At 32.3% G+C, this 22,883-nt stretch overlaps 1 pseudogene; it reads right to left on the reverse strand.

Moving 5' to 3' along the window:
• Nucleotides 1–14,935: 14,935 nt before the first annotated feature.
• Nucleotides 14,936–22,883, reverse strand: part of LOC144368605 (cadherin-19-like) — a 43,329-nt pseudogene continuing 35,381 nt past the window's right edge.

Below are 22,883 nucleotides of genomic sequence, written 5' to 3' on the forward strand. Positions count from 1 at the left end.
TAAATAAGTGAAAAAATGTATTGTGTCCAACTACAAATAAAAAAATATTAAATAATATTGATTTGTATAATAGATATGTTATAAAACCAAGTTGTATGCTTATGTCTAGATTAGGTATACAGACACATAGACTAAGCTCAGAAGTGTATTTAGATTTCAACCACTGTATTTAATATGTTAATATTTACAAAAGTTATATAGTTATTTTTATTTTCTGTTTTTTTAAAACAGACATTGGACTTGGATTGGAAGGTAACATCACTTTTATCCCAGATCAATGATTTTACTTATTTAATTATTTCAATATTAAGCAGTGTGACTCTTCAACCATCATAAGTCATATTATAGAGACAGAAATGTCTAGTGTTATAACACAAGGCAAAGGAAAGAAATGACTGAGTTAAAAAGGATTTTCTTCTAAAAGTAAAGACCTCCCATGCTGTGCTGTCTTGCTGTGGAAACAGTGTTACATGATAAAGATAAATGAGAATATTCGATTTAATCACAATTGAAAATAATCTGGTTTAATAAATCAAGTCAGACCAATTCTCAAACCATATAGATGGATACTCAACAATGGACTGTAATAATTTTTTGCTTTTCATGAATAACTTTCCTTTGACTATCTAGTTATTCTTCTCTATGTTTATGCTGATAGATATTTATCAACATTGCAAAGTGATAAATGTAATGAAACAATAATTAAAACCATCTGTTACTAAGAGAGGAAAAGACAGATGGATAGTTGGGAAAAAGTAGCCCTGAAAAATATTATTATATGCTGAAAAGGAACAAGTAAAACTGATAAGAAAAAATAAGTCTTGTTAACTACACAGGGTTGAGATATTTGGTTAAAATTTAAAAATATAAGTATTTTATAAATTACTCAACATATTACAAAATTAATGGCAAATGAACTCATTTATTAGATTAAAATAGGACATATATTATAATGGCCAAATATGAAACTAGATACTATTATCTGAAAACAGCACTGTTTTCTAAAATTAAGACACAAGAAATTACAAAGCAATGAATCAAAGCTATCTGCATCTATAAAAATAAAATATTCTAATTCTACTCTAAATTTGCCATAACAACAATAACAATGACAAAAGAGAGGTACTATTTATAGTAAATAAGCTCATTTTTCAATTAGCTTACAACTAACAATGAAAAATAGTAAGACGGGTGAATAGATAGGAAATGACAAAGATATTTAGCTTACAAAAGATAAATAAGAAATGCAAAATAAGCTTTAAGTTTTGACTAAATAACTCCACAAGACGAAGTTCCAGTCTAACCAAGATGAAGCTACATTCACTCATTCCATGTGCTAAGCATTTATTGAAGAAATATTTATGAGTCTGTCCCATACAGTGGGTATAAATTGATAGAATGTTTTAGAATGTAAATATATGGACATGCCTCACAAGGTATAAAAATAGACTTTTCTTCTTTTCTTTTCTTTGGGTAATTGAAAATTCTCAAAATAAATAAATCATGCTGATGCTATCATTGTTGTTTTAACTTTAATAATAAAAGTAAGAGGTCATAAATTCACATACAATAATCCAAAATTAAATTATTAATACATTTAATCATATAATGGCAACTGCAAAGATGTTAAAATATGGAAGTATACTGTGACTTAAAAATATGAGAGAGAAATAAAAACATAAATCTCGAAAATAATTTTAAATGCCATTTTGACAAAGTAGGTCTTACCTACTCAATACAATTTTAACAAACCAAATCCAACAATGTTACAAGAATAGCAAAGAATACCAGTAATTATTTATCTCTAGAATTCAAAATAGCTTAACATTTGGAATTTAATAAATGTACTCTGTCATATTAATAGACTAAAACTACCACAATTAGATGTCATTATATATCTAATAGATTATCTAGAACAAAAAAGATTGGCCATATAGGTAGTATTTAGGAGGAGATGGGGCCAAGGAAATCTTATACACTGTTAGTACAAATGGAAAGTGAAAAAGTTATTTTGAAAAATAGGTTTGAAGTTTCTTAAAACACCAAATATGTTAAGTTGTTACTGCACTTTGTGTGTGTATATATGTATATACACATGTAAAGATGGTTTCATACTCTTAAATATTTCCCATGTATTATATTTCAATTATACCATGGTTAAAACAAAGCAAATCAAGACAAAAGCCAGATAATAGAGAGGAACATAAAGGGTATTTCAATGATATGCTCGATATGCTCTTAGACTCTGAATTTCCTTCTCCTTAGAGAAAGATCACAGATTTAACAAAACCCCATGAATTGGAGGTTCCATGTTAGCCCTTTCAGTACTGGGAGGCAGATGGATGGATTGGATAAGATATAACTGAGAAAATAACATTGTATAGAAAAATTAATTAAGATAAACAAGAGTAAAATAAAATTGCTCAGAAAAAAGACTTACTCGATATACATTTAAATATTTGGTTAAATAATCAGTTTAAATAGAAAGATAATAAATTTAGTGTACACTATGGAACATGTGGCAAAAGTAGTAACAGGCATGTTGACTGACTAGAGTAAAAAATAGGGCATTAAACCATAAAATGATAAATGAGCCAAGCATGCCACTGAATATGAGTGCTGTGGGAAATGAGCTGTCTTCTACTGTCCACTCAGTGCCCAGGCACAGTATGGGTGTGAGGGTCCTGAGAGAATAACTGCTTCCAGTTCTGTGCTGGTGCTGTCCTCAATGGCCAGCTACCATGCCTTGTACTATGTAGTGCTTTGGTTTGTTGTGTTCAGTGAAGGCATTGTGTTTGGTCAGGAAATAGAAGGAACTGAGTTTGGTCAGGAAATAGAAGGGATTGGAAGCTAGAATCACCCAGAAAATAGAAGTAAAGAACTAATGAGAGGACAGTTCCATACAGAGCACAGAGTCAGTCTACCCTGAGGGATGTGGCCCCATGTGCTAAGGAGAAGCTGGTTGAGTCCAACCTGGTTCTGATATCCTCTGAGGTTACTCTTTAATTTTCTGTTCTTCACCTGATCCAAAAGGCTTTATAAATTTGACCGTCTCTGCCCAATACATGGACTATGGATGGGCCCTAGAAGATGCTGCAGGAAAAGTCACTTCTCACTGAAGAATGAGCATTTGATGACAAAGCTCAACTGCTTTTTTATAATTTGCCTCTCAGAGATCCAGCCCCATCCTCTTTCACCTCCCAGTGCTCCCTGGAACTATTAGCTTCTTGGAAAATTGTGCTTCTGTTGAGAGAATCCTTCAGTAGAAGATCAGGGGCACCTTTTGTTCTAATCCTGAAGCATTGCAATGTTTGGGTACAATCCAAGTAGTTGAAATCGAATATCATTTTGTACAAAAAATCCATTTTTTCAGAATTTATGGTATAGAAACATGCATACTTTTCTACATATGGAAAATTGAACTTAATATGAAGAATATTCAATTACATAACTAACAGCCAAAGTCCATTAAGGGTGTAAAAAAGCTTTGCACCTTTGATTTTGTGCTTAATAGCACTGCAATGAAAATATGTAACAAAATGTTAGATTTTAAAAGTGTTATGTGATAATTCTCAAAAATTAGCTTTTGTTGATATGATTGAAGGGTATTTCAAACATATTTCCATACATTTGAAGTGAAATGCTTACTCCAATGATGTGATTTAGTAATGTCTAATGACTTTTAATTGATTGAATATGTTTTAAAAATTTAACATCAGCTATATCTTTCTCCTTAATTTAAAATTTCAATTTCTTGGCAATATAAATAATTACAAATACACCACATTTCTATAAAAAAAACTTTTGATTTTAATTCATAATCTATATATACGTGTGAATGGATGAATCAGGAACATACATATGTGTGTATATAATGGCATAATTACATATACTAATATAGCAAATAATTAGACATATTACATTTCATTCTCCAAAATGGGTTATGTACGTGAATTTTAACATTTATATGTAAGTAAGTCTAAAAGCAATTTTAGATAAATTATTACTAAATTATTTACACTGGAAAGCACCTAAACTTTTCATAAGGAGAATATAGTATTGAATGGAAATATTTAAAATCTCAATGAAAATATTTGATTTTTTTAACGTTAAAATATAAATTTGTGCTGTGAATAACCAACTGTGTTTTTATCTTGGCAAAGCCTGTCTTTGATCATTATATTTGTAGGTTGTGTGGAGACATAAGGGACAGGAGACTTCCATATCCCTGTTATGGTAAAGCCACCTAGGCAAGCATTTCATGGATGCAAATAAAAAGAAACAGACAACAAGAGGAACTTTTAAAAACTGTTGGGAAAACAATGCAGGGCAGTCTGAACCTCCGCTCCTCACTTGTTGTGCCCATGTCTTTTGCTGTCCAGAACAAGCAGTCGCCCAAGAGATTCTCAACAGTGAGGTAGCCATGCTCCTTGTTGTGCTTAAATAGTCAAGCGATCTCTGTTGGTTAAGCCAAGAAACTGCCCATCCAGTATAATTTGTAAGCAACAGGGTAATAGAAGATATACTCAAACACCAATTTTTTAGTGCCTTTTCTGTCCTGGGGCTTTTCACTTACATATGGGCAAAGTAGTTATTAGTATGTAGATTCTGTATGTTAATTTAAGGCCAGTATTTGTTATTCCCTAGAGAGACCCCAAGTTTGCACTTGAAAAGCATGGCTGATTGTTGTATTTTAGAAGACAGAACAAATAATTTGTCATTTAATATTTAATGGATTGTTATATTTCATGACACACATATATACACACAAATACACATATCACTCTAACATACATTATTTATATAAGCAATAAGATAAATCAACATATAAGAGAGGGGAGAAGATATCAGTATAGAAAAGCAGCAGAAATGTGGGAATAATTGAGAAATAGGTACATGTGTGCATATGCATATTAACATGTCTGTACACTGAGGTTTTCTATTTTAGTAAAATGAAAATGAAATGGAAGCATTAATAAATTTGTCACTCAGAGATAGAATACCTGTTCTCTTTAACACACTTCCTGTGGGTGGGGCTTCAGTCTGCACAGGAGTGGAACAAGTCTATTTCTATGGTTGCCTTGTTTTGAGCCCTGGCTCCTGTGTTTCCATTGATGGCTGTGGTCTCTGAGAGCAGGAAGTCCTCTTCCTGGGCCACTGCCTGGACTTGCTCTAATTTGTTCTATTAATGGGCTCCAGATGTCAGATTATAAAAGGAAGCTGGACCAGGCTAAAAGATTGTCATTCTGACCCTCTCTTGGATTTTAAAGCTCTTGCCCTTTTGTCTTCTGTGAAAATCAAACATTCACAGAGAGGGTGAATGAAGCGGGAAAAGCTGCTTTTCTCCTGTGGAAGTCATGGCAGCAGAAGGATGACGGATGCTTGGCACTTCTCTGGAAGGACAGCATCTGCCACTGTTCTGTGAACTGTGCCTTGATGGAGAAGGTGAAGTCATAAAGAAAGACAGTAGGAAAGAACAGTGCTTGTGAGCTTCACTCCAGAGACATCTTTTAGTGACTGCTACTCCTTCCTCCATGGTTGCAGTCCCCCAACTGGGTCTTTGACATCTCCCTGTAGGAAAAATGAAGAATAGATCTGAGGTTTTGTTTTGCTTTTTCTTTTATTTTTCAGTAACTGCAGTGCTAAAATGTATCTACTTGTATAATACATATCTAATTCATTGCATTTGTCACTCCATTTGTCTTGGTAAAACACATTTAAATCTGAAAAAGTCTCCACAGAGTAAATCAAAGTGAATATAGTCAGATGCCTGCTGCTGTTGATAAGAGTACAAACTGGTGATAAAGTTGATCAACTAGCACAGGATTTACACCTCTTAGCATTTAATCCTCATTTTCATTAACTGATTTCCTACAGGATCAGAGGGTTCTGTGCAACTCTTTCTGAATTTGTAATGAAGTTTATTCCAAAAATGTTCAAAAGGTTTAGGCTTTCTTGGTTTAAAAGGGGATTTCTGTTTCAGTTAGTGTGTCTACAGCAGGCATATTTGTTTTTTCTGGTAAAGGTATAGTTGGAGGAAGAAAATAACCTTTTTTTTTTTTTTACTGAGGAAAATATTCCTTTTGTTCTTCTCTGGATAAGTAGGGAATTATAGAAAAAATAATTGGCTATTTATTCATACAAAATTTAATATAACTTTAAAAATAAGGTAGGGATCTGGAATTATTTTAAAATTATAATAATGAGCTAATTGCCTAGTAGTGATGAGAATGATATAATTTAAGGTTAGTAGACAACCTAAGGTGTTTTGAAGAATCACTGTCCATTGGTCTTTGAAGCCTGACAATATTCACATTTGTTTCTAGGTTCCTTCTCTTGTGCTCAGGACACTCAAATTGCTATGCTTGTAGGTGATAGGAAATGCTAGGCACCCTGAAATTCAGGAAATGTTTATCACGTTGGGGAACGGAATAAAGCAGTTCAGAGGAAGCCAAATCATCATGGAAAATACACAGAGTGAATAAAAACAAATACAGAAAACTGTACATATTAAGTTGAGAAATGCAAAGAACTATTCCATTTAAAACATGTCATCTGAGCTCTGGGATTAGGAGCCTGATCTGAGATCAGTTAAATTCAGACCGAATCTGGTGAGCCTGGAGTTATCCTTGTCCAGCATAGAGAAAGATGAAGAATATGCTGATACATTCCACACTCCTTCCCAAGTACATGGTTTGAGACTCCCATAAAGGGGTGTATCAGAATTTTCCAGCCAAAAAAGCGAGTGAAACCTTGCAGTCTAACTCTGCATATGGACGCCCATAACAAGTTTAATTACATAGGATCAGAGCTGATAATTTATAAAACTGCACAATAACTGAAGCACTGGGGAAAAAAGCATCCAGTTTCAAAAACGTTACCAAGAAAAATAGGGCTGCTGAAAAATATTGTAAACAATTATATTTTTTTAAAATTTATTGCTGTAAAGCCTTATTCTGAAGTGGCTGCTATTATTAGAAATTAGAATCCCTTTTTAATGTGGTGTTAGAATCTGGACATACTAGTGAGTTCAACTTGAGTGAAAACATTGACACCAAGATATTTTATCAATATAAGATAGATATTAAAAAAAAAGCACATCACTAAAAGTCCCTGGTATAAAAGTCTAGGGGATAGATCACCATTTTCCAAATCTACGGTTGTACACAGAGTCACATCCTTTGTGTCTTCATACATATACTTAAGGTAATGATGATCATCACATTCCACCTTCTTTCCTACCTCTATGCCCCCTCCCTCCCCTTTTCCCCTTTGCCCTATCTAGAGTTCATTTAACTTCCCCTCCCCCCTCCCCACCGCTTATGTGTAATATGAATTGTAATGCATTCTGTTGTCATATATAACAAATTAAAATTTTTAAAATAGAGACAGTACATATGTTCAGCTTATAAGCAGTCAGCAAAGGAAGACTTAGATTTTTTTTCAAATATCTGAGAGGGTAACATGGAGAAGAGTGAACAGATTTGTTACTTTACAGATGGCCAAAACCTTAAATAACCAAATAAACACGAATCCTTAAAAAAAAACTAGATGAGATAATCATCCAAGAGATGGATAGAAATACTAATAAAAAATAAGGAAAATGCTAACCCAAGTAGCTTACAACACAGCTGACGCTGCTGTTGAAGCCACAGTGGGAGAAATGCAAAAAAAAAAAAAAAATTTAGAATGTTGACAATTAAAATTTTCAAGGAATAAACAGAAGATCTAATGAATGAACTAACAGAGAATATGCAGGTGATGAAAGAATATTTTAATGAATATATAGAGATACTGAAAAAGAACAATGCAGAAATCCTAGAAATGAAAGGCTCAATAAACCAAATACATATTCTGTTGGAAGCAACAATAGATTAGGCCACTTTCAAGACATTCTCCAGCCTCAAGAACAAAGTATATAACCTTGAAAATAACTTTCACAATAAAGAAAAGATGTTAAAAAATGTTAAATTACTAGAATATTCAAGTTTTTAGGATAACATTAAGAGGCCAGATATAAGTATTGTTGGCATAGAAGAAAGCACTGAAATCCAAACAAAATAAATGTATAATCTTTTCAATAAAATAATACCAGAAAAAAATTTCAAACTTTAGAAATGAGAAGAAAATCCAAATATAGGATGAATGTAGAACCCAAAATAGACAAAATCAAAAAAGATCTTCTACAAGGCATATTATAATTAAAATTCCTAAGGCATAAAAAGACAGAATTTTAAAAACTGCAAGATAAAAATGGTAGATCATGTTTAGAAGGAAGTCAAATAGTATTTTTATTGAAAAATGAAAAACTAAAAGCCAGGAGAGGTTGGAATACTATATAGTAAGACTTGAAAGAATAGTTCCAGTCAATATTATTATATTCAGCAAAACTGTTCAGAATTAAAGAAGAAATAAAACTTTCCATAATGAGAAATTTAAAAAATTCATAACCACTAAGCCAACATTACAAAACATACTCAGTGAGGTCTTTCATATAAAGAAATGAAAAATAAATATCCAAGTCAGCATATAGATGAACATCTCATGAAGCATAGCCACTGAAAAGATAATCAAGTGTAAATAAAGCATTATAAATAAATAAAAATGGCAGGAAATAAAAATCATCACTCTATAAGTACTCTGGATATACTTGTTCTAAATCTTCAATCAAAATATATAGATTGGCAAAAGACCCAAGCATATGTGTTTTTTTTTTATAAGAAACTCACTTTACAGACAGACATTACTGGCTAAAGTTGAAAATATAGAAAAAAAAAAAACTAAACCATGCAAATGGAGACCAAAGTAAGCAGGAGTAGCTACTCTCATATCTGACAGTATATTTCAAACCAAAATTGATCAGAAGACACAAAAATGGTCATTTCATCCCAGGTAAGGAAATAATTTAACAACAATATATAATGATTTTAAATACTTATGCTCTTAACATTGGTGTATCTTCATCCATGAAACAAACCCTGATCAATGTAATGAATAAAGGAGATCCCAATACAAATATTGGGTGATTTCAACACATCTCTTTCACCAATAGATAACTCATTCTGACATAAACTAAAAACTTCAAAACCAAAAATATTAGTCATCAAATGGACCTAAAATATATGTAGATTATTTAATCCATTAACAATTGAATTAACTTTTTTCTTACAGGCACATTGAAATTTCTCTAAAATAGACCATTTTATAAGACACAAAGCAAGTTTTATCAAATACTTCTACTACTACTACTACTACTACTACTACTACTACTACTACTACTATTACTACTACTAATAATAAATGCCTTGCATATTAACTGATCATAATGGGATGAAATAAGTAATAATTAACAGGAAAAAGAACAGAAATAATTATAATAATACCTGGAGATTAAATAATATGCTTTTGAATATGAATTTATCATAGAGGAAATTAGGGGAAATTTTTTAAAACCTTAGGAAAAAAATGAGAATAAGGATATAACATATCAATGTCTGGAAAAGCAAGAAGGAAGTTTAAGGAGGAGAGTTTATAGCATTGAGTTCCTCTATTTAAAAAAAAATCAAAAGACTCCAAATAATATAAAGTTGTACTTAAAGTTCCTAGGAATACCGATTCAAAAATCAGTAGAAAACAGTGTAAGATAAATGCCAAAATAAGTTGAGTATAATACCAAAATAACACAAAGGACTGATGCAGCAAAGAGTTGCTTCTTGGAAAAGATAAACAATATTAATAAATTCTTAGTCCAGCTAACCACAGAAAAGAGACAAAAGATGCAAATCAACAAAAATTAGAGGTAAGGAAGAAAATATTAATTCAGATGCCATTTATATTTAGAGGATCATTAAAAATCTATTTTATACTACAATAAACAGAAAATCTAGAACACATTGATATATTTCTAAATAATTATGATGTACACAAAATGAACCATGAAGATATAGAAAACAAACAGAACAAATACCTAGCAATGAAATTGAAGCAGCTTTCAAAACCCTTTCAACCATGAAAAGCCCAGGACTAGATGGATTCTCAGCTGAGTTGTACCAAACTTTGTAATAAAGGACGATAATAATCTTTTTCAAATCATTCCATGAAAAAGAAAGAGATGAAGCACTCTGAAATTCATTTTATGAAGCCATTATTCCTTGGATACCAAAACCAATAAAGATACATCAGGAAAAGAAAACTACAGAACAATATCACTGATGAACATAGACTCAGAAATCCTTAATAAAGTTTTAGCAAATTTGCATTCAATAACACATAAAGGGGCTGGAACTATAGCTCAGTGGCAGAGTGCTTGCCTAGCATGTGTGAGGCACTGGGTTCGGTCCTCAGCACCAAATACAAATAAACAAATAAAATTAAGGCGTTCTGTCCATCTAAAACTACAAAAAAAATTTGTAAAATAACACTTAAAGAAGATAGAACACCATGATCAAATGGATTTCATTCTAGGAATGCAAGTTTAGTTAAATTTATGTAAATCAATAAAGGTAATTCACCACATAAATAAAATTAAGGACAAGAATCACATAAGTATGTTAATTGATGCAGAAAAGCCATTCACAAAATCTAGCACCCTTTCATTTTAAAAATACTGGAGAAGCTAGGGATAGAAGAAATTTACCTTAACATATAAAGGCTATACATGACAAACCCAGAGCCAACAGTATATTGAATGGAGAAAACCACTGAAATCATTTTCTCTAAAATCAGGAAGAATAGAAAGATGTCTTCTCTCACCACTCGTATTTGATATAGTTCTTGAAATTCTAGCCTGAACAATCAGGCAAGAGAAAAAAAAAAGAAAGAAAGAAAGAGAAAGACACACAAAATAGAAAAGAATTAGTTAAACTATCTCTGTTTGCATATGCAAAGATGCTGTGTTTAGAAGACCCCAAAGAACTTATTAGACATCTAGAGCTGATAACAAATTCATCCAAGTAGCATAACAAAAGATCACATAAAAATTCATTATCTTCCCTACACTTTAATAACTAACCTGCTGAGAAAGAAGTCTGGAAAACTGTCCTGCTCACAATAGCCTTGTAAAAAATAAACAAATTGCTTGGGATAAATCTAACCAATAAGTTCTTTCATTGTAGACCTCTACAATGAAAACTGTAGAACACTGAAGAAAAAAATTGAAAGCAGACTCTAGAAGATGGAAAGATCTCCCATGTTCTTCAATAGGTAGAATTAATAATGTCAAAATGACCTTACTACCAAGAATAATGCAATCCTCCTAAAATACCAATGACACTATTCACAGAACTATAAAACAAACAATAACAAAAACTACACTCCTAAAACTCATTTAGAAGGACGAGAAAACCAGAATAGCAAAAACAATTCTGAACTAGAAGCACTGATGCTAGAGGCATCCCAATACCTGATCTCATTACACTACAGAGCAATAGTAACAAAGTGGATATTGAAATTGTATTGACATTAAAACATATAAGAAAACCAACAGAATAGGATAGAATACACAAAGACAAACCCACATAGATACAGTCATCTGGCCCTTGACAAATGTGCCAAAAACATTCATTGGAGAAAAAATAGTCTTTTCATCAAATAGTGCTGGGAAAACCAGACATCAATATGTAAAAAGATGAAACTAAACCTCTGTCTTCACCCTGAAGAAGTCAACTCAAAGTGGATCAAAGTCTTAGGACTGATCAAAAACACAATAGTTGCTAGAAGGAAATATAGGGTCAACACTCTATTATAGTGGTGCAAGCACTGACATTCATAACGAGACCCTTAAAACCCATGAAATAAAACCACATCAATAAGTGAGGTTATGTCAAATTAAAAAGCTTCTGCTCACAAAGTAAACAACTAGGAGCTTGTTAGTCTACAGAATGGGAGAACATTTTTTGTCAGCCACTTCTCTGACAAGGGATTAATATTCAGAAAATATGAATAACTTACAAAACTAAGCATCAAAAACACACAAAAAATCTCAACCAATTAATGGGAAAAGAAGTTAAATATACATTTCTCAAAAGAATAAATACAAATAGCTGGCAAATATATGAGGAAATGTTTAACATCCTTAACAATTAAGGAAATGAAAATCAATACTACACTGAGATTTTATCTCAAATCAGTCAAAATGGCAATTATCAAAAATACAAATAATAAATGCTGAGTGAATTTGGGGTAAAAGATGCATTCATGCATTGTTGTTGGAACTACATGTTAGTACATTATGGAAAACAATATGGAGATTTCTTATAAAATTAGAAATTGAACCACCACATTACCTAGCTATCCAACTCCTTGATGTACATCCAAAAAGAAATAAAATCAGCATACTGCAATGATACAGACACATCTATGTTTATAACAGCACAACTAACAGTTGCTAAGTTATGGAAGCAGCCCAAGTGCCCATAAACAAATGAATGGACAAATATATTATATATATTTATTTTATATTCATATACACTTATATTCATTCATAAAACAAGAATGAAATTATGTCATTTACTGGTAAGTGGATGGAACTGGATAACATCCTGCTAAGTCAAACAAGCCAGACTAATAAAGTCAAGGACAAAATATTTTCTCTCACCATATGGCGGGGAAAGGGGAGTATCATTATAATAAAAGGGAAATCGGTAGAGAAAAAAGATTGGTGGGTAAGGAAAAAATATGAAAAAGAGGAGGAACTGTGGCATTAATTTGACCAAATTATACTATATATAATTTGGTCAAATTAATATAAATAAATATGCCACAGTGAAGCCCCCCTTTACATTTCATTATAAAGCACCAATTAAAAATAAATAGAAGAACAATAGAATAGATAAATGAGAATGGGGGTAGGGAGAAGAGGAGAAAAAGAGGAAGTAGTGGAGACTGAGTTGGAGCAAAGTATATTTCAAGCATGGTATGTTAAAATGAACCCCTCTATTACATATAACTTTAATGCACTAAGAATAAAAAAACAGACAATTAAAAACAGTATTGGCAGTGCACTTTTCCTTCTAATTAGTTTTATCAGTTATGGCTTTTTGTCTAGTTGATTTGTTCATATTATTTCCCTTTTTCATTGAACTATTTAAAAATAGTTTTATTTTCACAGCAAAATTGAGTAGAAGGTAAAGAAATCTCCCATAGCTGTCCCCTATAGACACTTATAGACTCCTCCATTGTTTTCATCACTCACCATAGGGTTATTTATTTATTTATTATAACTTACAAACCTACACTGACAAGTCATTACCACCCGAATCCATACTTTACAGTAGGGTTCATATTTAGTGCAATATGCTCTACAGGTTTTGACAAATGTATAATGGTAGATATGTGCCATTGTGGTAACACACCCAGTGATTTCACTGTCCACCACAGCCTTCCTGCTCTACCTATTCACCCCTTCCATCCTCCTACCCCTCGTAACAACTGCCTTCTCCCTGTCTCATGGTTTTCCCTCTTCTAGGTGGTCATTTGATTTGACCCCACAGTATGTAGCATTTACATATTGTCTTCTTTTCTTGCAATAGATACATTTAAGTTTACTCCTCACCTTTCCTAGACTTGAGATCTTCTTTTTTTTAAATGTTAAAAATATTCCATTGTATAGATATATAAATTTCATGAAAGTTACTTATCCATTCCCCTGTTTTGGGATATTTTAGTTGCCTCAAAGTCTGGGCAACCATAAATACAGCTGCCATGTACATCCCTATGCAAGTATGGGTGTAGACATAAGTTTTAATTCTTCGTATAAATACCAAAATGAGCAGTCATCTGGATTGCAAAAGCATGTTTACTTCTACAAGAAACCTGTCTTTCAAAGAGATGTGCTGTGCTGCCCTCTTACCCAGAATGAATAGGAGCTCAGAGACTGTATTCTGAGTTTGGGCCATTTTAATAAGTATATAATGGTATCTCATAGTAATTTTAATTTGCATTTCCTTAATGACGTGTGGTATGCTGCATTGTTTCATGTACTTATTTTCATCTTTAAAGTTTCTTTGGTGAGGTGTCTATGAAGAATTTTGACTTCTTTTATAGTTAGGTTTTTTTTTTCTGTTCATACAGTTGAATTTAAAAGTTTTCATTTTGAATAACCATTTATCATGTATGTCTTCTGTACATATTTTCTTAGAAATCTCACAGTTGTTATTCTCTTTATTTTCCCCCAAATGTCAGAAAATTCAAGTATGACTAAGACTTTCCTGAGATTATAATAATTTTATATAGTGATTTTGTTATTTTTGTAGTAGTTTCTTTTTATTTAGAATTTCTTTGAGAATAGTAAATATTCAAGAAATATGCTCTAAAAGAAAAATTCAGACATGTCAAACTATAATATAGAAAACAGCACAAACTTATATAAATCTGAGTAATTCATTTATATCAAATATATGTACAAATTTTAAATGAGGTTTAAAGAGCCTTCTTGGCATGAATTTTAAAATATCAAACCCAAATGATTCATAGAATCTTTCACAGTCCCGCTTATTAATGTAACATAAATGTTTTTACATGTCTATGTAACCATCAGATTCTCCAGATGATAAATTTTCTCTCTATATATCATCAGGAACCTCACTCATCAATGCTTTATTCTTAATTTGCGGGAATAAAACAATTGAACGAATGAAACAACATTGGAGGGCCTGATTCTCTTTCTCAGGTTAGGCAAATAAACACTTTGAGAATTTGCCCTGGATATAATGGATCTTATGAGGAACATTGCAGTCATGAGGTGGCACTGGCTTGCACTAGCAATTGAGGTCTATTTATGTGCATCTCTTCCAACATTTTTCTTTAAGGACAATGTACTCAAGGACATCGAAAAACTACAAACTCAGGCTCACCACGCTGCAGAAAGCCAGACCACACAACGCATTTTGCTCAAATGGGCATTAGCACTTTGGGGATTTTTTTATGGTAAAAAGTCCTAATTGTTGGAGTGCACTGCAGAACCAAACATACATGCTAATCTTATAAATCGAGGTCCCAGCTCATTAAGGTAATCAAAATTTTCATCCTGGACGGTGTCGGTTGACCCTAAGGAGCTCAGGGAGGCTGGCCAAGGACCCCAGGCCCTTGAAGGCGTAGGTCTGAAGGGAGTCAAAAGGTGGGGCGCAGGGGTCCGAGTCCACCTGGTCCAGCTTCTCCAGGATGAATTTCCTAAAGAGGGTGCTGTAGGGGCCCACCTGCAGAGACTGCCTGTAGAGGCTCCGGATCTCTGCGAGGTGGTCTTCCGAGCCCTGTGTTCCCGCATCACAGCGGTGCTTCTGACTCCGCAATGTCGAAAGCCTCTGTGTCTTCTCCACCTCCTTCATCGTCGTAGCAGAAGACATTCTCTCCCAAGAAAGAGGATCTGCTTTCTTTGTTGTCTTAGCGCCAACATCAAAAATATAAACCCTGATGAAGAAAATGTATCAGAATATGAATGAACACACACAGAGCATAATGAACTCCACAATCCTGAGCTTGTTAAAAGCTCCAGACACAACCTTGATTTTGAAGATAACGTGACGGAAAGTAATTTAAAACTGGACTTGCAAAATGACATAAGGAAGAAAATAACAAACATTCTTGCTGATGACTTAGAGGGAAAACACTGTGAAAATACATTGAACTGTTTTCTGTGAACAATTTAGAATTCAAATTTAACTTTTCTCAAATATTAAAATGGAACCAAGTAGATTAATAGAGCATTTTTCCAATCTGAATACACTTGGCAAACTCAGTGACAATGAGTCCGGTTAAAGTAAGTTCAGAACAGGACAGTTTTATATTCCACATTAAGGGGACATTCTGTGACATGATTATTTTCTAAGTTGGTATTTATTGACCACAAAATATATGTCAGTTTCTTCTAAAAATTTATATTTATTGATTGATTTAGTTCTTATTAAATTCACATATATGTTATATTCCTTTAAGATGAGAAAAGTAAAGCCTAAAAGCATTTAAATCACATCCCCAGAAAGACCCAGCTAGGAGACAGAAAGGTCATCTTCAAATTAAGAAAGTTGTTTCAGAGCCTGGGCCCCATGATACCACATTAATTTCAGAAACTCCAAACTATCTTGCATTTGAATCATAATACTGGTTTGTGCAGATCAATATTTATTACACAAAATAGTTTTAGCAAAATGTAGAAACAGAAGAATTTCAGAACACTTTTTAATTAGAAGAAAAACTGTGTGTGCATATGCAGGTGCATGCTTGTGTGTGAGTGTGTGTGTGTGTGTGTGTGTGTGTGTGTGTGTGTGTGTGCACATCTAACTAACTAACCTTTCTACATCCTTGGATTTACATATCTTTTCAGCACATCAGGGATAGGATTTGAAACACATATGAAGGGATGTTAGAATTTTCACAAAGATAAATATATTGGTACTATTTTATACAAAAAGAAAACAGTGAGGAGTCTCAGGTTAGTAAAATTAGAAATTAAAGATGAGGCATCATAACTGATATCAGAAAATAAAGGATAATAAAACATACTGTAAACTATCACAGACCAAGTAATTGGAATTAATAGATAAATTCCTAAAAATATATAGCTACCAACACTGTGCCAAGGAGAAACTGGAAATCAGGACAGAACAATAAGTAGTAAGCATATTGAATCAATAATCAAAATCCATATTAAAGTCTAGGACCTCATGGTTTCAATGCTGAATTCTACTGAACAACTGAAGAAGTAATTCCAGTAAATCTCAAAATCTTCTGAAAAATTAGGAGAGGGAATACTACCAGATTCATTTTATGAGGCTAATAACACTTTTTGATACTGAAACCAGACAAATATGCTGCAAGAAAAGAAAACTACAGACCAACATCACTGATGAACATAGATGCAAAAATCCTCTAAAAGGGTTGGGGAAGCAGGTAGGACAGGGAAGGTGGCCATAACCACTGTTACTTCATAAGGTTACTATGAAGATAAAATTTCGTAACACATGCAGGGCATGAGGACAATTTTCTGGACAACAGAAGTGCCCAATTGTTCTTAGGTATTTTTATATCTTATATTTGTGCAATGCATATGTCAAAACATTTATAAACTGGCATACATACACATACTCTTAAAATTGAAGGGTCAGTGATCTTTGGTTTGAAATGTGGATTTGCCCACTCTATTTTTCATTTATTCTATTTGGTTTAAAAATTATAATACATTTAGAATAGCAGTTAAACCATACTGCTATTCTATATAATAGAATAGCATAGAATAAATAGAATAAATATATAATATAACATAATTATATATTTATCATGTTACTTTAATAAGTGGAGATATGTTCAGTTCAGCACTACTTACCACATATTACCATAATGAAGATGAGAATAGCAATTATTACTTCGACCCTGAGTCCCAAGAAAAGCACGAGTTTCTTATCACTGCAGGTCTGTGTATTCCCACTGTCATCACAGTCACAGACATGTATGGTAAGTGTGTTTGTTCTTGTAAGTGATGGGATCCTGTTGTCCGCAATTAAAATGGTTATGAAGAAGTTGGGCTCTTCTTGAAGGCTAAACCCACTTCTATTAGTCAAAATTGTACCTGTGTTATCTAAAACAAGATACCAGAATTTATCAACAACATAAAATAAATCAATCCATCTTGTGTATTAGAGCCACTACTATAGAGATATGATTAAATAAGTTCAAATAAAAGAGAAAATTTTTGATTAAAAGACAACTTGAAGGTTCCCTGAAAATTAATTAATGCTTTGACATTACCTAATTGTGAAATGAGATGAATTATTTAAATCAGTTCCAAAACGTTTTTGAGAAATATGGAAAATAAAAGCAGAGTAGAGCAAACATTTCTATAGCCACATATGAGCATTTATAGGGGTTACTAGCATTAATTTTATGCAGATGCTACCAGTTTTATTTGGATCAACTGCACTAACACTGCTTTTTCTAACATCTAGAGCCCATTATTTTCATACATCTTAGAAATACATAGATTTTCTATTATATAACTATTAAAGAATGTGATCTCAAATAGTAGGTTTTCTAAATAGAAAAAAGAACTGATTTTACTTTTAGGAAAATATAATAGTAGGATATCTGATTTTGACTTCACTCATTTTATTTTTAAAATTCAGAGAATCTTCAAACAATTTTTATCTAGAGAAGCCACTCAAAATATTAATGAAAATGGCCAACACATACTCAAAATGTAAAATTGTTTTTCCCCAAGTCCCAAAATATTCTGAATGATTTTTATCAATGTGATTCTTTGGGTCTTAGATCTATATTTCCTCTGTATTTATTTATTCAGAATAGTTTTGCAATACCTAAGTATGTTCTGAATCCATCAGTCTACTTTATAAGATGATAGTAAAGTGCAAATAAATGAAATCTTCTTGAAATGCATATGTAGTTAAACCTTTTTCCAAATCATCTTTTCAATGCTAAAAAGATAATGCTCTTGAAGTCCATAAAACACATGAAATTTATGTACGAGGCAGATTTAAGTGGTGAGAAACAGTTCTCATCTTTTCAATTCAATGTGTTTTATTACCTTACTTGGGACTACAAACATTAAACCAAACTTGTATTCTTTAGGTTTTGCTATATTTATTTTGCCTCAGTAATATATGTTGAATTATTATAAAGATGTATAAGACATATTATATTTGATATTTGTGGGATTTTTTTCTAAATATATTTGAACTACTTTCACTAAGAATTTGATACAAATAAAATAGAGACATGTGTCTGTTCCCTCTCCCACCAAAGGCACCTCTGAATTGGAGACTAGACCCAGTGGTGGGGAGGAACGGCTCAGTATCTGGTCATAGATATTGTGTGGCTTATATATTTGAGGTAAAAAGAAAGGTTTAAATAGAAATCTATATTATGGCCAAATATCTCTTCCTAAAGCAAATTTAAAAGGAGCAGAATGGCCTTCTATAATTAATCCACTTCTACACAAAAGGAAGAGAAATTCTTTTTCTACCCAAAATCCTTCCAGAATATTTTATCCTTTGATTTATAAAATAATTTTGTTTAGAGGGAAAAGAAAAAAAAATAAACGACTTTCATATATTTGTAACTCCTTATTGATGACTTTAAACATTTGTGAATCAAAAACAGCTCACCTCACAGTACACTAAGGGTATTTTCTCTTCAGACAAATACTGAAGATTAAGATATGAATGAACAGCTAGGGTTGTGGCTCAGTGGTAGAGCACTTGCCTAGCACATGTGAGGCCCTGGTTTTGATCCTCAGCACCACATTAAAAATAAATAAGTGAAATAAAAGTATTGTGTCCAACTACAACTAAAAATATAAATGTAAAAAGAAAAAGATAACGAAGGAATCGAGAATCCAGGACTGCAATGAAGTTTGCCGGGTCAGACAGAAAAGAGCTTATAGCCACTGTGACTTTTAAAACCCACCTCTAATTTGAAAAAATGCAGTGAGAAGGAAGTGTGGCCAGTATTTTCAGAACTTGACTCTGAGGTTTTTTTTTTAACTTTTTTATTATTACTCTTTTGCTTTATTTCTTGACATTATGATATTAAAAGCAGTGTGAAAAACAATGCCTCAAGTTCCATTAAAATAAAAAAGTGATTTATGAAAAATGAGTCAAAAAATCATTATGACTGAATGGTGTTACCTTGATTATCTCTGATTGTGAAACTTGAGTTGTTTGTGTCTTCTGCAGAGAGAGTGAAATAAAAATGGTGGTCTTCTATAGATTCATCTCTGTCTACTGCGCTGATGGTTTGAATCACCTACGAGAAGACAGGGATAGACTTTTATCATTGCTGTATTGATTCAGGGCAATTATCACTGGTATTATTATTTTCAGCTTTTATTAAGTACTTTAGCCAAATAATTAGGGACACTACAGATGGGTAATTGTCAAATCATGGAGAAGATTAAAAATTTTCTTAGGCAACAATAATGTGTATGTTGTGATTTATAAAGAGGGTTATGACTTTATATAATACATTCTCATAAATGCATCATGTGGATTCCAGAAGCTAAATTTGTTGGAAGTTCTTCAAACATTGTTGCTATATTTTGACATCATCTTTTACCCTCCTTTCCTACATGTTCCCTTTCCTTCTTTCCTTTACTTCCTTCTTTATTCTTACTTCTTCTGAAATCTAGTCATTATGACTTGATGAATTTATACATTTCCTTTTTATACTGAGTTCAAAACGGGTAGAGTTATTGTCTTACTAAAGTATTTGCTAAAGTAATGAGTTTTTTAATTGATTTGAGGGAATAAGGCATTTAAAGCTTAGGGGGAAAGTATATGATTTCCTTTGACCCATAAAGATTAGAGAAAAGCGTTTTCAATCAAAATATGTTCCACTATTTATCTCAGATAATAAAATGATGAAGTAATGCAGATATGAACACATCATTTCTGAATTAATTCTTTTATTTCAAAACATGAATGTGTCAGTAAAGTAGTTCATTATGGTCAAAAAAAGATATGCTTGTCAAAATAGCATAGTGAGATTGTGATTAATTCTGAAAATTGAAGTAAATTGAGTATAGAAGCTAGTGTTTTAAATTTTCTATAATTAAAGTGCTTTTAACAATGTGTCAGACAAAACCATCCTCAGTTGCATGATGGCAAATACAAATTTATGAAGCTATATTTCAAATAACAGATTTCTCTCTACATGCATGAAGAACATTGTGAGGCTAATGCAATTTGTCTATTTCTCTGCATTCATTATATTTTTTTCATAACCTCCCTAAGTAAATAATAAATTTGTGATAACTAAGTAATACAATAAAAGAAAACATTTTCATTCAATCCATGTTTAAAGTAATAAATACAAATGTTGAATCAGGATGGTACTTTAATTTCAAAATATCATATGCTTTTGTATAAGTTGTTTTGTGTAGGTTTTTGTGTAAGGAGAGGACAAGTCCTAACAGTCTCATACTGTGAATCTCAGCTTTACTACTTGCAAGTTTTCTAAGTTTAAAAACTGTATACATGAACACTTTCAAATTCATCTTTAGGATCCTGTGCTTTAACTTATCAAAGAATTTATTGCCCAATTGGCATATTTCTATTAAATTTTCTTTGTGAAAACATACTCTTGTTGATATTTGTACAGGGTGGTGTCCTAAGTGATATTAGTAATCTTATATGAATAGCAAAGTAAGATTGATGGCATACTCTAAAATTGATTTTTATGATATAATTTGATATCACATACACTCTAGATTTTTAGACACCAGATACTTTATCTTATCACCTGATGCTCCATATTGAACACAAACTTTTGAGTATATGGTGAAAATCTCCACTTTGAATTTAAAGGCTTAAGAAGACTGCAGAGGCTTTGAATATATTTTGAATTACATTTAAAATACTATCCCAATTATAGTATTAGTAGACCGAGAGGGCAAGGATTCAAAACTCTGTCTCCTTTCAACAAACATGATTACACTTCTATTTGCTTTATAAATTGAGCCTCAAATAAAATATGCTTTATTGGATTCCAGTACTTTAAAACATAAGAATTCAATCAGTCCATATGAGGAATCATTGATTCAATTGAATTAACCTTGAACACATGACATGTACACTTTTCATGAAAACAAAAAATCTCTAACAAAGGACAACACTAAAATTTCTTCACTGAGAATATTCATTTTTCCTTTCAAAACAACATTGAAAAGGACTTTGTGTTAATTTTTCAATAAAAGTCTAAGAAAATCCTGTTTGTTACATTGCCCAGAGGTCTAAACGATTTACTTATGTTGACTAACTTGGGACTCATTTCTGCCCTTCTATATTTATGAGAGAAGCAAAGACAAATTGAAAAGTTAAGAACATACAACAAGTCACCAAGATTAAAAATACTAGAAATAGAGGCAATCGAATAATTCCAAATTACAACAAATGTCAAGAGCTCATACTTTTAATTTTCTCCTTTCTCTCTGGGTAGAATTTTGCCCCATGTCTTTCTCATATACTACATTCAATTTCCTATCTATAGTACTGTGAACTCTATGATGGAAATATATTGTGCCAGCCTAAAGAGTCTTTTAATAGGGATTCATCAATGGATTCAATGTTATCATGTATATTATTTCACCTAATCTTGCCATAACCCTTTTGAATAAATCCTGTTATTGACCCCATTTAAACTTGAGTTTTATGTAAGGAAAGGGCTGGCTCAGAATGACAATGCAATCTCATTCTCAGATGTTTTGAGATAATAGATTTACAGGAGGATTATCAGGCACATTGCTCTTTCCCTGGGTTTGCTACTGTCCTTACAGGTAGGATATAAAGTTACTGAAAAAAGAAATGGAACAGAGAAGGCCAACCAGGACATTTCTTATGTAAAAGACAGAGACATACAGAGAAATGTATAATATAACATTTATAATATACAGAGTAGATATAGACCAAAAATAATGGTTAAAAAGCAAGAAAATAATCTGAGGTTTCCTGTGAAAGACAGGGAAGTATTTTTAGGCCAGAAGTAGAGCAAGTGAATTAATTCTTGAGTAAAACATGAATTACTGGGGAAAGTTTCACCCAGACCAAATGCTAGCCCGTGAAAACCAAGAGGGCAGAGATATAATAGGTAGAAGTAAATGAGATTAACGTTTGTGGGTGAAAGATGGTCTAATATTGGCAGTTTCATAAGTTTCCGCTTAATTATTTGATGGAGTAAAAATAGTGTTTGACTCTGAAGATAATCATGGGAAGAAAGATAATCACTGCACTGTGTATTTTTCCAGAGAAGAGGCATACGTAGGACCACTTACTAAAATGTCACTCCTAGCTTCATTATCCTCGTTCAAAAAACACACATTTTTTGACAACTACACTAAGAAGCTGCTATTGTCTCCAACAATATATTTGACTCTGTTTCCT

This window comes from Ictidomys tridecemlineatus, chromosome 11, assembly GCF_052094955.1.
Source record: "Ictidomys tridecemlineatus isolate mIctTri1 chromosome 11, mIctTri1.hap1, whole genome shotgun sequence".
In the NCBI taxonomy this organism is placed as follows: Eukaryota; Metazoa; Chordata; class Mammalia; order Rodentia; family Sciuridae; genus Ictidomys; species Ictidomys tridecemlineatus.